A 13,330-nucleotide genomic window follows, 5' to 3' on the forward strand; every position below is an offset into this window, starting at 1 on the left:
ATTGATGCTCCTCAGAAACACAACCAACAACTGAGGGATTACAGCAGGAAATGAAGGCCTATTACAAAGAAGCTTTCATCTCCCACAGCAGCAGAGCAGAGAACATAGAGAATCCAGGCCAGGAATTAAGAGTTCAAATGGCTGAATTCCAAAAAGTTTTAAACTCCCAACTAAGTTACCTCTCATAAGCCAAGGTTGGAGCTCTGGTTGTGAAAACTTGGGATCCTGACATGTGGGATGGACACATCTGGTGGATGCTCCCAAAGATTTTGATTCTCTCAACTCCTCTGAAACTTCTGAATGTGCATAAATTATCCAGTGTTCCCTATTAAGAATTAACATCCTGTCCCATGCTGAAAGATGACGCAGAGACCTCTCCCCTTCAACAGATTTTCCACTCAGAATTTTGGCTATTAAGCCGATAGGATTAAATCACAGGAAAGCTTAGCTGTGGATGGACTGAGACTGATAAAGGAAGAAATGGACTATATTCAAAGGAACTGAAAGATTTAGCCAGTGTGTACTAGCAAGAGCTAGAGGGAGTATGTGTGGGACTGGACTCTGAAGGGCTGAATATGACTATGAGGACTAGGATATGAAACTGGATAGAAAAGAGTAGATTGACCTGGGAGTACTCTCCTAAGATGCTGTATTTTACAACCTGGCAAGGACCACAGGAGATGACGCAAACCTGCAGGAAGGATGGTTCTTAGAAACATAAAAGAAGCAAAGTTCCTCAATGAGCAAAGTTTAAATGCCAAAATTACCATGGAAGATAGTGGAAAGGGGATTAAGAGCCTCAGGAAAGTGTGTACGCTGAAATGGATAGGTATAGTGGGAAAACTTTCCAGATAACTAGACTCCACAGGAAAACCAGAGGACTCACCATTCACCAAGACCATAGGAATGTGCTGGTAAGAGTAGCATCAAGCATTGCAGCAAGTTAAGTGTCACTGTCCTTTGTTGACGATGACACAGTTACAGAAGAACTCTGCTCACTATTGTAAAGGGAATGATAAGACCTGGAAAGAACAGAGGCCAAGTGGTGGCCCTGAATGATCAGAAGTCCTGGGTCACAATTATTACAATGACAGGTAAGATCAGAGTAGCAGCCATACAGAATTATAAAGATAGATAATAGGACATGCCATACTGAGTGACAAAATCGATGGACATTTGTCCACAGCACCACTCAACTTGTGCCAGCAGAAAAATAAAGGATGGATTATTAGGACACTGAGGGTAGGGTAGTCACCCCAATAAAATATCATGAGCTCTTCCCCAGGTTTCAGGTTTAAGAAGGTTTTTAGACACAGGACCTACTGACTAAAGAGATGTCCAGGTGTCCAGAAGGAAGGACCCTGCAACACCATGGCAAATATACATGGCGACTGATTCCCCAGTCCTTCCCCAAAGGGACCTACAACCATTTTTAGGTAACTTGCCGTGGGGAAACAATTGTAAATTGACAAATACAGGAGCCTTAACCTAAGAAGATCACAGTGACCGGGGCTCAGTCACCTTGAGGATAAGGAATTGCCACAAGGCAAGAGACTGAGGCCAGCAGAGGTGGTAGCAGATTCTAATGGCATTCTAGAATGGAAAGTGGAGGAGGGAAAAGATGACTCTCAGTGGCATCCTTAAGAATAACTGCAGTAGTAGGGAACTATAGTTCTTTACACTAACTTCCTTTTAAATTCCCCCTCAGGAAGAGAGGCCCGCCAGAATACTTGAGTGGCTGTTCCCCAAATGTATATGGAGCATTGGACCCAAAGTGCACAAGGAGTGGACTGTGGTAGACATGGAGATGTGCTCCCAGATCCCTCTTCAAAAAAGAACTTACTGCCCAGCCGTGGGGAGTGTGGTCAACAGATGGACTCCAGTGGTCAGCTCCTTCAGGCTCTGTCTCAGGTGAGAGAGCTGACTTACCTAGAACCATGTCCTTCCTGGGAATGCCTGCATCAGATGGCTTGAAACTCCTAAGCCATTAAAAACCAACCAAACAGAAAAGCCTCTATAATTAATAAGTTAATTTAGCAAGTTCACAAAATACAAGGTCAAAGATCAAATATATCTCTAAGATATTAGCCAAAAACCATTTTAAAATGAAATTAAAAAGTGATACATTCCCATCTACCTCCTTGGGATCTGATGAAGAAGCACCAAGTTCTCCAGGTTTGCTTACACCTGGGAGCTTTGTTTTGTTGAAGCTCTTTGCTAGCTGCCCCACAACAGACCTTCAAAAAGAGACAGGAGAAATAAATTAAGGGAGACGTGGAGTAGGCCCAGCAACAAACAAGATTCATAAACAAGATTTTTTATAAAGTTCTGTTGAGTAAAGTACAAAATAACTTTCTTCTTGATTATTATAAGAAACCTTCAATAGAATCCACAGGAACAATAAAAAGCCTTCAAAGTAAATTAGATTAGAGCCATTTATGGCTTCCACTGCCACTAAACAATCACAGCTCATGCCCATATGTTCAGTTCCTCTGTCTCTCTGGCCATCCTTTCTGGCTCAGGATGCTCTCTCTCACTCCGACCACCTCATTCAGTGCCCTCTAGCAGAAGCATCGGAACCATCTGAGTAAGAACCTTCCATACCTAAGAACATGGGGATCCCTCTACCACTTCTTGCCATTGTTTCATCTTCCTAGTTTTATGAAGACTGTGGTAGACAGAGGTTTTTTACCTGACCAGCCATCCTTTTGAAAAATCAGTACATGATATGGACTGAACTATGTTCCATGACAACATGTTATTCAAATATTTGTAGCAATGACATGACTTTAAGTAAGAAAATTTCCTTAAAAATTCATATGTTGAAGCCTTAACCCCAAATGGAACAATATTTGGAGATGGAGTCTTTAAAGATGTAATTAAGATTAAAAAGGTCGTAAGGTTGGGAGCCTAATCCTATAGGACTGGTGTCCTTATAAGAAGAAGAAGAGACACCAGGGATGAGCACACAGAAAAAAGGCCAAGCGAGGATGCAGCAAGAAGACAGCCATCTGCAAGCATAGGAGAGACGCCGCAGGAGAAACTAAACCTGCCAACACTTTGATCTTGGACTTCCAGCCTTGAGAACTGTGCAAAAATTAATGTCTGTTTTTCAAGACTCTCAGTCTGTGGTATTTGGTTACAGCTGCCCTTGAAGACCACTACAGTACCCAACTTTGCTCCCATGGGTCAGGTAGGAATGATCCTAACCTGCGTCCTTGCAATTCCAATTGTGGGCAGGAGAAGCATAGCCACCCAATCGTAAACTCCCACCCCCAGCCTCAGAGGTTGGTTCAGGGTCAAGTATTTAACCCAAGCCAGGTCAATCAGAGTGAGTCTCAGGTTGCTGCTGAAACTCTGGGCCAAGGGACCCTCTTTTCTCCTCTGTGGTTGCTTAGCTGATGGAATATAAGCCTGCAGCTGCTGGGATTCATCCTGTTCACCACGAAGGAAAGAGCTGTCTGAGAAGGAAGCCAAGACAGAAAAAGCAGAGCTAGGAGATGCAGAGAGACAGGTTGCAGACGCCACCATGGGAGCACCTGGCTTTGCCCTTGCCTGATATTATCCGCCCTAGACTTGGTGTTGTGTGAGCCAAGAAATCCCTTCCCAGGATTAAGACACTTTGAGTTAAGTTTCTCTCACTCATAACTTAAAAAAAAACCCTGACAAAAGCAGGACCCTGAGTCTTCTCTTACTATGTAAATGTTTGAATATGATTTGATACTCTCTAGATAAGCAGGAAGATGTTATTTAAATATTTGTAGTGATTGCATGCCTCCAAGTAAAAAGATTTCTTTAAAATTTATTGTACACTTTTATTTTTAAAATCTGTCATAAAATACCAAGAGTTTTGCCTAAACCCACAGGATACAACTATCCTCTTCGCGAAAACACGTCGCATTCCAAAGGTGAGGTGGTCGATTTCCCAGAAATCTTCTGATCACATCTCAGAGTTCGTCAGGTGCCAGCACCCCCTTCTTGCAGATGCTTCCTCTGAGAGGTGTGCAAAAGGGTGCGGCCACTCGATTTTCTGAAAGGAAATGTCAAAGTTGAGCTAAGACTGCAAAATAAAACCATCATCATTTCTCTCTTACTAGTGACTTAACCAGCCAGGTGTTACTTCTTAGTAAAATGATGATGCCCTTTTTCTTATTTTTAGAAAAAGATCTCACTTTGGACTGACTTGAAACAAAGAAGGGCCCATTTTCGGTAAAATGCTTTAGGACGGCAACTAGGTTTGTCTCTCCTGCTCCTCCCCATGATGGTATGGACACATTTCTTGAACGAGGTAAATCTTGGTGGACACTTTTTACCCTCAACTCTATAGCGTTCTATGAGTATATTTGGAGTCTTCTCTGAATAGAGAGCAAACACCCCTTTGGCACATACTCACTGATTGCTCAGTCTTCTCCTAAAGGGACCTTTGACACAGGACTGCTTCATCTGCAGGAAAGTCGATAGAAGTATATAGACTTTTTCAAACAAGGAGGAGTTTGCATTATTAAAAATTTTATTTGTGCCCAAATATGTCAATCTTAAATACATAAGAATGCTGACAAGACCAGGAAATGTATTACCAATTGAAGATTGAACCCCATACAGCTTAGATCTATCCTGTCATATTTAAATTCTACTACATAATTCAAAACCAAACTCTAAACTCAACCAAGTCTTAAGCCATGCCATTAAGCAAAAGAAAGACTGGAATAAAAGAATGGGGTATATCTAATTCATCTATATCCACAAACCTATTCAAAAATGCCACATCTATGTCTAATATCCATCTCAATCTTAACATGTCAAAAATTCAACTCTGATTTTCTCTGGAAAAAAAGAGAACCTTACGTTCTTTCTCATCTCAGTAAGTGAGAAATAACATCCTTTCCTTCTTCCTTCCTTCCTTCTTTCCTTTCCTACTTCCTTCCTTCTTCCATGTTCTTTTCCTTTCCTTATAACTAATCAGTAGATATTTACTACAGAAAATATAAACAGGTATATATTTCAGACATTGACTTCTTGGGCTTGTATGCTTTTAAAATCTTGAAACTATTGTCAGATAAATTTCCGATCTAATGTGCCACTTCACTTTCTCACCAGCAATGCTTGAGAGGGTCTATTTTTCTTGAGCACCAGACACTCATTTGCTTTACCTTTATTATCTTAATGAGGAAAAATTGAAGTAACATTGCATTTAGATTTTTGTTTCCTTGATTACTAGCAAGATACAATCCTCTTGATAAAAAGGACATTACACAACCTGCTCTCTCCTCTTCGAATTCTATTTTATGGTTCACAGAATGTTAGAACTGGAAAGAGGTCAATCCTCTCATTTTACAGATGAGAAGATTGAGGCCAGCAAGGCAAAGTGTCTTTCCGTAAATCATTCTCTTAATCTGTAGCAGGACTGAGACAGAATGAGGAGTGACCTGACTCCAAGACCTGCTCTCTGTCCGTTACACTAGTTTAACAGGGGTTACTATTTTAAAGTTCTTATAATGGGAGTTTAAAAAATATTTGCAGTGCTAGTCAGGGCCCTTCCAAAGAGTGGCTCTTTGAGAAGGTGAATAAATTTGCATGGGTCCTTTGAGTAGCAGCACTGGAAACTCAAGGATGGAGAGTTTCAAGATCATGCTCAGAGTTCAGGGGTGTGGCATTTTCAGATACACCTGACAATACAAGGTTTTCCTCTCCTGAAAACATAAAGAAGAAAGTTTGCCCAGCTTTGCCACTTGGCCACACGCCCCGGGACTGTGTGACTAGCAGCACGTAAGCCACTCCAGCAATGTTACTGCCATTTTCAAGACCAGCTCCTGGGCTTTAGTAATTTCCCCTCCATTACCATTCTTTAATTCTCCCAGACTGAGGAAGGAATTCTCCACCCAGAGATATCTTCCTGGCTGACTTGGCCTCTGTGTTTTTAACACATTCTCTCACTGATTCTTCTTGGTCTTGAGCAAAGAATGATTTATCACGGCTGCCTCTACAACAGACAAAACAGACACAGCCTCTGTCTGAAAGAGATTAAGATCTAAGTAAACGTGACTGAAGAGGCCCATGTTTCCTGAGGGAGAGGATCTCTAGAATCTAGAGAGATTGTGCAACTGCACCCTGGAGTGTGGGCCTGAGCATATGGCTCCACGTAGAGGGATCCAGAGAGAGTGAAGGTTCATCTTTCCAGAGGTTTAGATTTTTCAATAACTTTTATCATTTGGTGCTCTGGAAACACACAGAGGGAGAAAAGGAGAGTAGAGGCCATTTCAAAGCCACTTAGCCCTGGTAAGACTCAATCCATGATCTGTGACACTTTTCTACAGGAGGGAGGTGAGAGATCCCACAGTCTCAGGTTCTTTGCTGCCTAAGAGATCAACCTTCTGCAGAGTCTTACCTCAATCTCCCAGGCTGCCCCTACACACAACAGGAGGCTGCGGTCATTACAGCCGAGGCCAAGATCTTCCAGGATGAATGGAGTACCTGCCTTCCTCCAGGGTCCCTGGACCAACCCTACCTGCATCTCATCAGTCAGAGAAGCCTGAGCTCTCCAGGCCCTCCTTTTTCCCTTGGGCTGTGTACTTCCCTGAACCTAACTCATCTTTCTAGCCTCTCCTACTTTTGACCCTTAAGTTGTGCCCTTTGGGTCCTTTGTCTTCCACAAATTCCTATGTATCTTCAACTTCTTTCTGAAAATTTCCTTCACCTTCTTGCCTGTCTTCTGATACTGCTTCCTTTGTCACCATCTTCAGCAGATGCCATTCCATGGCTGTTTGTGTGTTTCCGTGTGAACTGTTCAATGTGGCTGTTCATGTCTCTCAAGGCCTGGAAATGAGGTAAGTTTCCTCCATGCTGCTTCCAAATCATCTCACTTCTCCTTATTTCAAACCCTGCACTTCCTGGGAGTTCATGCCATATGATTTTACTACTCAGTACACCTTCTTCTGTCATCATCCATCAAAATCCCAATCACATCTTTCATTCTCTGACGGTCACTATAGCACCTGCATCACTGCCTTTATTTTCACTCCTACTCCTTCATCATTTTATTTGGCTAAAGCATCTGTATAAATGATCCCCCAACAATTTGCCTCTCTGCCTTTTGAGGTCCTCACCTCCAGGGATCTTATTCTCCACCTTGCACTAGCAATCTCACAGTCGTCTACTTGATCTCATCCTCTCTCATAATTGCATTATCTTGAAATCCTCAGTTTCAAGCTTGTCTCTCAGCAATAACCACATTCTATTACTCCAGCTCAGTACTTAATTCCATCATTTAATTCTTCTAAACAAAATTCAAAGCCCTTTGACCATACAACCTTTTCCCTATCCATATTCATCTGCGTGTCTTCACCTCTCCTTTTACCCAATTTAAACTCCATGGGCCATCATTATAATCTTTTTCTTGCAAACATTCTTAACTCCCTGGTCCCCTCTGCTCCATTCATACTCAACTGGAAAAACCCCAAACTCTGCTGATTCCTTCCTGAACTTAAGTAGCCAAATGGTAACTAAAGAAAACTTCAAAACCATGCCGTCTGATCTCCCTTTAAATTTATTATCACAAATCTCAAGAAGCAGTTTATGATGACTCATCATTCCTACTATATTTGCCTAATATGCTTGCTTTCTCACTTTCCAAAATGGCTATTTCTCATTTTCTTCCTCCTCTTCAAACACCTTTTGCCACTTATCCCCACCCATACCTCTCAGCTAGTGACCATATCTCATATTGTAGAGAGAAACTACAAAAAACCAGGTTGAAACTTCCTCATCTCTCCTTCCAAATGTACTAATCTTCCATGATATGTCCTTGACTTGTTGCCTTCTCTCTTGTTACAGTGGGAAGAATGTCTCCATTTCTATCCCAGGCCAACCCCTCCACCTACGCTATGGATCCTATCATCTCTCACCTTCCCAAAGATTTCAATTCTGCCCCATCAATCTTTGCCTTGCTACTGAATAACTCTCATCTCATACAATCAAGCCATAGTATATCCAATCTAAAAATCAGATTCATTCTTTGTCTTTACATGCTTTACCATTCCCTCCATTTCTATCTACCATTTATCTGCTGTCTTTTAAACAAAACTTCTCAAAAGATTTGTCTATTGTCGCTGTTTCTAATCCCTCATTTCTCATGCTCTCCTCAATCCACTGCAATATAGCTACTATCTTCCCTACTTCAGGGACCTTGCTCTTGTCACGATCATCAGTAACCTCACTGCTCCAAATCCAATGGTTGGTTCTCCACCCTCGTTTTACTTAACACCTCAGCAACATTCATCACAGTTGACCCACTCCATTCGTCATGAAATGTTTTCTTCTTTTAACTTCATGATATCATACTCCCTTAATTTTCTGATTTTCTTTCTATAAAAAACGTCTTCTTTGATGGGTTCTCCTCTGAAAGATCTAGAGATGCTGGAATGGCCCAGGACCTGGTTCTGGAAACTTTTTTATTGTCAATCTACCTTGTCCATATAGGTAACGTATTTTCCTTTCATGGCTCAAAATGCCTTCTATATGTTAGGGAGCCCTAAATTGAGCATTATATACATTTAAATTAGTCTATACACAATGGTGAATTAATGGAGAAGTAACAAATTTGTATAGGACATAAAGAAATCATCTGAGAATGTCTCTTACTCATTTCTCAAGAATACCAAATAGAATAATAGGAATAATTAACAATCAAGTGCACATATTTTCTATCAACTCTGGATTATTAATCAAGGACATCTCTAATGCTCTCTGATAATGTATATGAAGTTGTTCACTTGCGTGTGTTTGTGTGTGTGTGTGTGTGTATTTATTTCGTCAGAAAATGTTCATAGCTTTTATCGCATTCTCTTTGGCAGTTGAGATCAGCTTGTTTTCTGAAACAAATACCTTAAGAACTATTTTACTTATTAGAGCTGATGCCATTGTAAGTTTACTGATTAGAGCTGATGCCATTTTTATGGTCACTGTCTATGCCAAGTGAAATTTTCCTGAGTCAAATTTATCAATGTTAAATTTAATATGTGTAGTTTAGTATCTATATTTCATTTTGTGTGCCTATATCTACTAATTATTATTAATTACATAAATTGGATGAAAGACAAATGATTTCATTACTGCTTAGCTAATATTATTCCAATGATCGAAAACCATTGATTGCATATTAATCTTATATCCAGACATCTTAAAAATTTATTTTACTTGTTCTAATACATTTTCAATAATAGGCAATTATTCTGTTCGTAAAAAATATTTCTTGCTGATATTTTTGCCCAAACTGATTTTAAAACTTTGGATAAATGTGTTAAAGCGCTTGCAAAAGTATTTCTTAAGTAAAATCAGAAAAATAGAAATTAAAACAATGAGATCATTCTTGCTCATAAGTGGGATTTATTTTTAAACTCAATAATAGCTCATGTTGGCAATGGTGTAAAGAGCTGGTCTTATATACTTTTAGTGTGAATGTAAATTGGTCTAACCTTTTGTGAAGGTGTTATGGCAGAGAAAATCAATATTGAAATGGACAACCCCTTTGATCCAATAATCATACTTAGGGGTATCTATTATATAGAATTTCCAGCATATGTACATGAAATGATATGCATGTTTTCACGGAGGACATGACACCTGAGCAGAGACTTGAAGGACAATGAATAAAATTTTGCAGACTGAGAAGACCTAAATTAATTAATTATTTGATTAATTAATAGGTTTTTTTCTGCTTTGTTTCTCATTTGGATGAATTTAGCATGTGTGAAAGTTTGAAAAATGTAGACAGAACTAAAAAACTAAAGGAACATGACAATTTTGGCTAAAAACATCAAAAAGCAAATGTATAACTTATTACTGGTCATAAATTATATGTGTGTATATATATACACTTAAATTACTTATGTTACCCAGAGACACACACAGACACATGCACACTGCATTCTATTGTTTGAAACAGTCACAAACTGACCCAGATTCAAGGGAGTAAGAAAAAGCTACATCTCTTGACTGGATGGAATGTCAAAGAATTTGACGCCATATTTTAAAATCATCACAGTACCTGTCCTCATTCTTCTAGTGGAAGAGACTGACAATAAACAAATACAAAATATAGCTGTGATAGCTCATTTAATCCTCCCAACAATCCTAAGGGTCCCATTTTACAGATGTGGAAACAGTTCTGAGAGATTGGGTAACTTGTAAAAGGTCATAAGGTCAGTAAATAAAAGCTAGCATCATTTTATTTTTGAAAGGGAGGATGTATATCAGAACATAGTTCAAACCAACTTAGGCAAAAAGGGGAATTGGTCGGCTCACATCACGGAGAAAGACCAGGTAGAGTTGAAGATAACAGGAATCAGGGACTCAAGGCTGTGAATCACTCCTGTAGCTGGTTTCTGCTTCATACTGACTGTTAGCTTCATTATCTCCTGTAGCACACAGGCTTTCCCCCAAAGGCTGTTAGCACCTGGACATACACCTTGGTTTTGCCATCTAAAAGTAAGGGCTACTCTTCTCTAGGCCACGACTGGAAAGTCCTAAAGAAAAGACGGACTGGCCAGGTTTATGTTTGTGCCCTCCTTTTTGTCCTCACGGGGTGGGGAGGGGGGTTGGGTAGTTTGACAGACAAGGTATTATCACTGGCTAAAGAGAGAGCAGTTCCTCAAAAATAGCTGAGTTGTCCTCAAAAAGGAAGCAACACTGGCAATTCAACAATAAGTGCCCACTTCTAAAAAGCTGGGAGACGTGCTTTTGTCATATGGCACTTCCTCCATCCCACCTACAGCAAGAGTACCATAAGCTGCTTCCAGAAAATTTCCTTCTAAGTGCTTTGGGACTTTGTATTTGAAGGTTTCTCCTTTACTGCTTCTCCTAGAGTCATGCCAGAGGACTGTCAAAGGAGTATTTTTCCTACATATGGATCTTTTTACTGAAAACAAAATATTTGCATAGAGCATAGAATGTAATAATAGTGAAGCAGTGTTGGGACTTCTTTTACAGGCGGCAGAGTTTGGCAGTAGTTAGCAGTTGCTATGGCATTAATTACATATTTTCTTTTAGCTCTGGTGTTTATTGGTATGTGGAAAGTGTTTAAAACCTTATACAATCACCACTAATTTCTGCTATAATACACTCTTAATATATGAAAATTGAATCTGGTCTCTTTTGATCAGTTGTACCAGACCACGCAAATTTCATTCTAAGGTACCATGAGACTTGAAGGGTCTAGTGACCTGGAAGACCACTCTCTCCACTGCAAGGGTATCCTTTTGCTTTCCAAAATTAAAACAAGTTTTATTGATCTGATCATAAATAAGATCTTTGTGCTACAAAGTTCCATGAACATACAGCTTCCAGGAAATATATATCCTTTACAGTAAAGCCACTAGAAAAATTATCTCTCTTTCAAAGACGTCTCTTGACTCTCTGGAAATTAATTCAGAATTAGGTGCTGAAACTTCTAGTTACCCAAAATTTGAATAGCTGTTAAATCAAATTACAAATGACTGGATTCTGTCTGTGGTGCCATACAATGATTATTATCGCAAAACAAGGAACTTAAGGAATGACATGATCTTGTGGACTATCAGAAATTGAATGAATCATGTTATTTTTGTTCAATATATGAATTTTCAACACATAATCCTCAAATAACAAAAATAATTGCTTTTCCAGAAGATCCTAATTGTCATATTGTGGATGAGTGGAAGTTTTCTATATTTTTATTTAAATACAATTAATACTGTCCTTTTTGTCATGAGTATTACAATTTCAGTTAAAGAAATGTTACTACATAACAACAAGAAAATGTCTTATCAAGGACCAAAATGATGGAAACATTTTATAGAGCATAGAGCGTAATGTCTACTCAACAGTCTTTTTATTGGCCAACCTTGAGTGAGGTGTACATTTGATCCTACAGAGCAGAAAAGGTAGATTTCATAGGCACCATTGAAGCACTTGAGAACACCCAGTTAGTGGGAAGCAAGGCAGGATTGTATGTCACATGACATCATTAATTCAATTCCATGCATTTGCTATTTCTTGAGTGTCTAATGTGTGTACTTAATTCATTTCTTTTTTATTCTATCGGATCATCCACCTCTGTTGTCCTAACTTGCTCATGCCAATTCTTTTTCCGAAAAGTGCCTCTTTTTCTTAGCCAAGGGGCTGTGTCAGTGTCGACTCACAGCCAGAGCTCTGCTCTCAGTCGCCACTCTCCTATTCAGGAGCTCATATCTAAAACCAAGGAAAAGATTTCATTAAGTATCTAGAATCTATCAGATAAGAACCCCAGTGTGCTTGTTCTGAGGTATTTATAACCTTGTAGGATCACCACAAAAACATTTCCTTGGAAAAATAAAGAAAAACCGTCAGGCAAAATTGTTCTAATTGTCCCTTTTACGTTAGCTGTGGAGGTTTGGTCTTGGTGGTTATGACGCCTTCTTCTTTTGTGTCATGGGATTTGATCCCTGTCCCAACCTAACAGCCAACTTTCCATTTTTTTATTTTGGACATCTGTTTTATTTCCTGGCCAAGGTCAGTAATCCCCACTGGACTTCCTTCTCCAGCATCCTCCCCTGGGCACATGACTCCACTTCAGGCGGTATTGAGAAATCTGTGTCTTCCAACATTCAGTGTCCCCAGCACTACCTCTGATTATGTTCTCTGCCAATGTGCCTATTTGTTCCCACTCAGAATCCAAGTGGTGACACAATCCTAATTATTTTCAGATGATCTTTAATGATGTCATTTTATTTGATTACATGGCAAAGAATAAAAGTGAACCATCATATACTCACTCTTGAAATAAATACCCAATGTGAATAAACTCCCAAATCCCTTTAACAACAAATTATATGTTGTATTTACTGCTGCTTTCAATAGTACAAAGTTCCCAGTGTGCCCTTCACCCAAAGGAGACATTTTCAAAAGTAGTAGAGCTGTGTTCAGTGAGCCAAAAATTCTCTGGAAGTGAACCATTCAACTGTGTCACATATTAGATATTTCAGGTCCGAGATCTCGCCTAGTGAAGAAATTAGTGTCTTGCGGAATCCAGTCATTTCTCATTCACGATGAGTTTCCTTTCAAAAAAATGGATTTACCTTGGAATTATGGTTTGTTGAATTAACACAACTATAGCCCTTTATTCAACGAATCTAATCCAAAACAATAATTTGAAGTATTAAATCATTAACACTTTCATCAGGTACCACTTGATATAAAAGCTTGAAAATCTTTTAACTATCATTATTGTTCAATATTGTCTGTATTTCCTGCCAACACACTAAGGCAAAGGGGGAAAGAGTATTATTCTTAGAAAGTAATTATTATTTGCAAATAATAC

General features: G+C 39.4%; 1 long non-coding RNA gene across 1 annotated transcript in view; it reads right to left on the reverse strand.

The window, feature by feature from the left end:
• Positions 1-3,813: 3,813 nt before the first annotated feature.
• LOC139046444 (uncharacterized) overlaps positions 3,814-13,330 on the reverse strand; it is a 93,852-nt gene continuing 84,335 nt past the window's right edge. The window contains exon 3 of the long non-coding RNA XR_011506534.1: positions 3,814-4,030. This is a non-coding gene — a long non-coding RNA (uncharacterized lncRNA). The remainder of the gene's footprint in view (positions 4,031-13,330) is intronic.

The sequence above is a fragment of the Equus asinus genome, chromosome 10 (genome assembly GCF_041296235.1).
Source record: "Equus asinus isolate D_3611 breed Donkey chromosome 10, EquAss-T2T_v2, whole genome shotgun sequence".
Taxonomy (NCBI): Eukaryota; Metazoa; Chordata; class Mammalia; order Perissodactyla; family Equidae; genus Equus; species Equus asinus.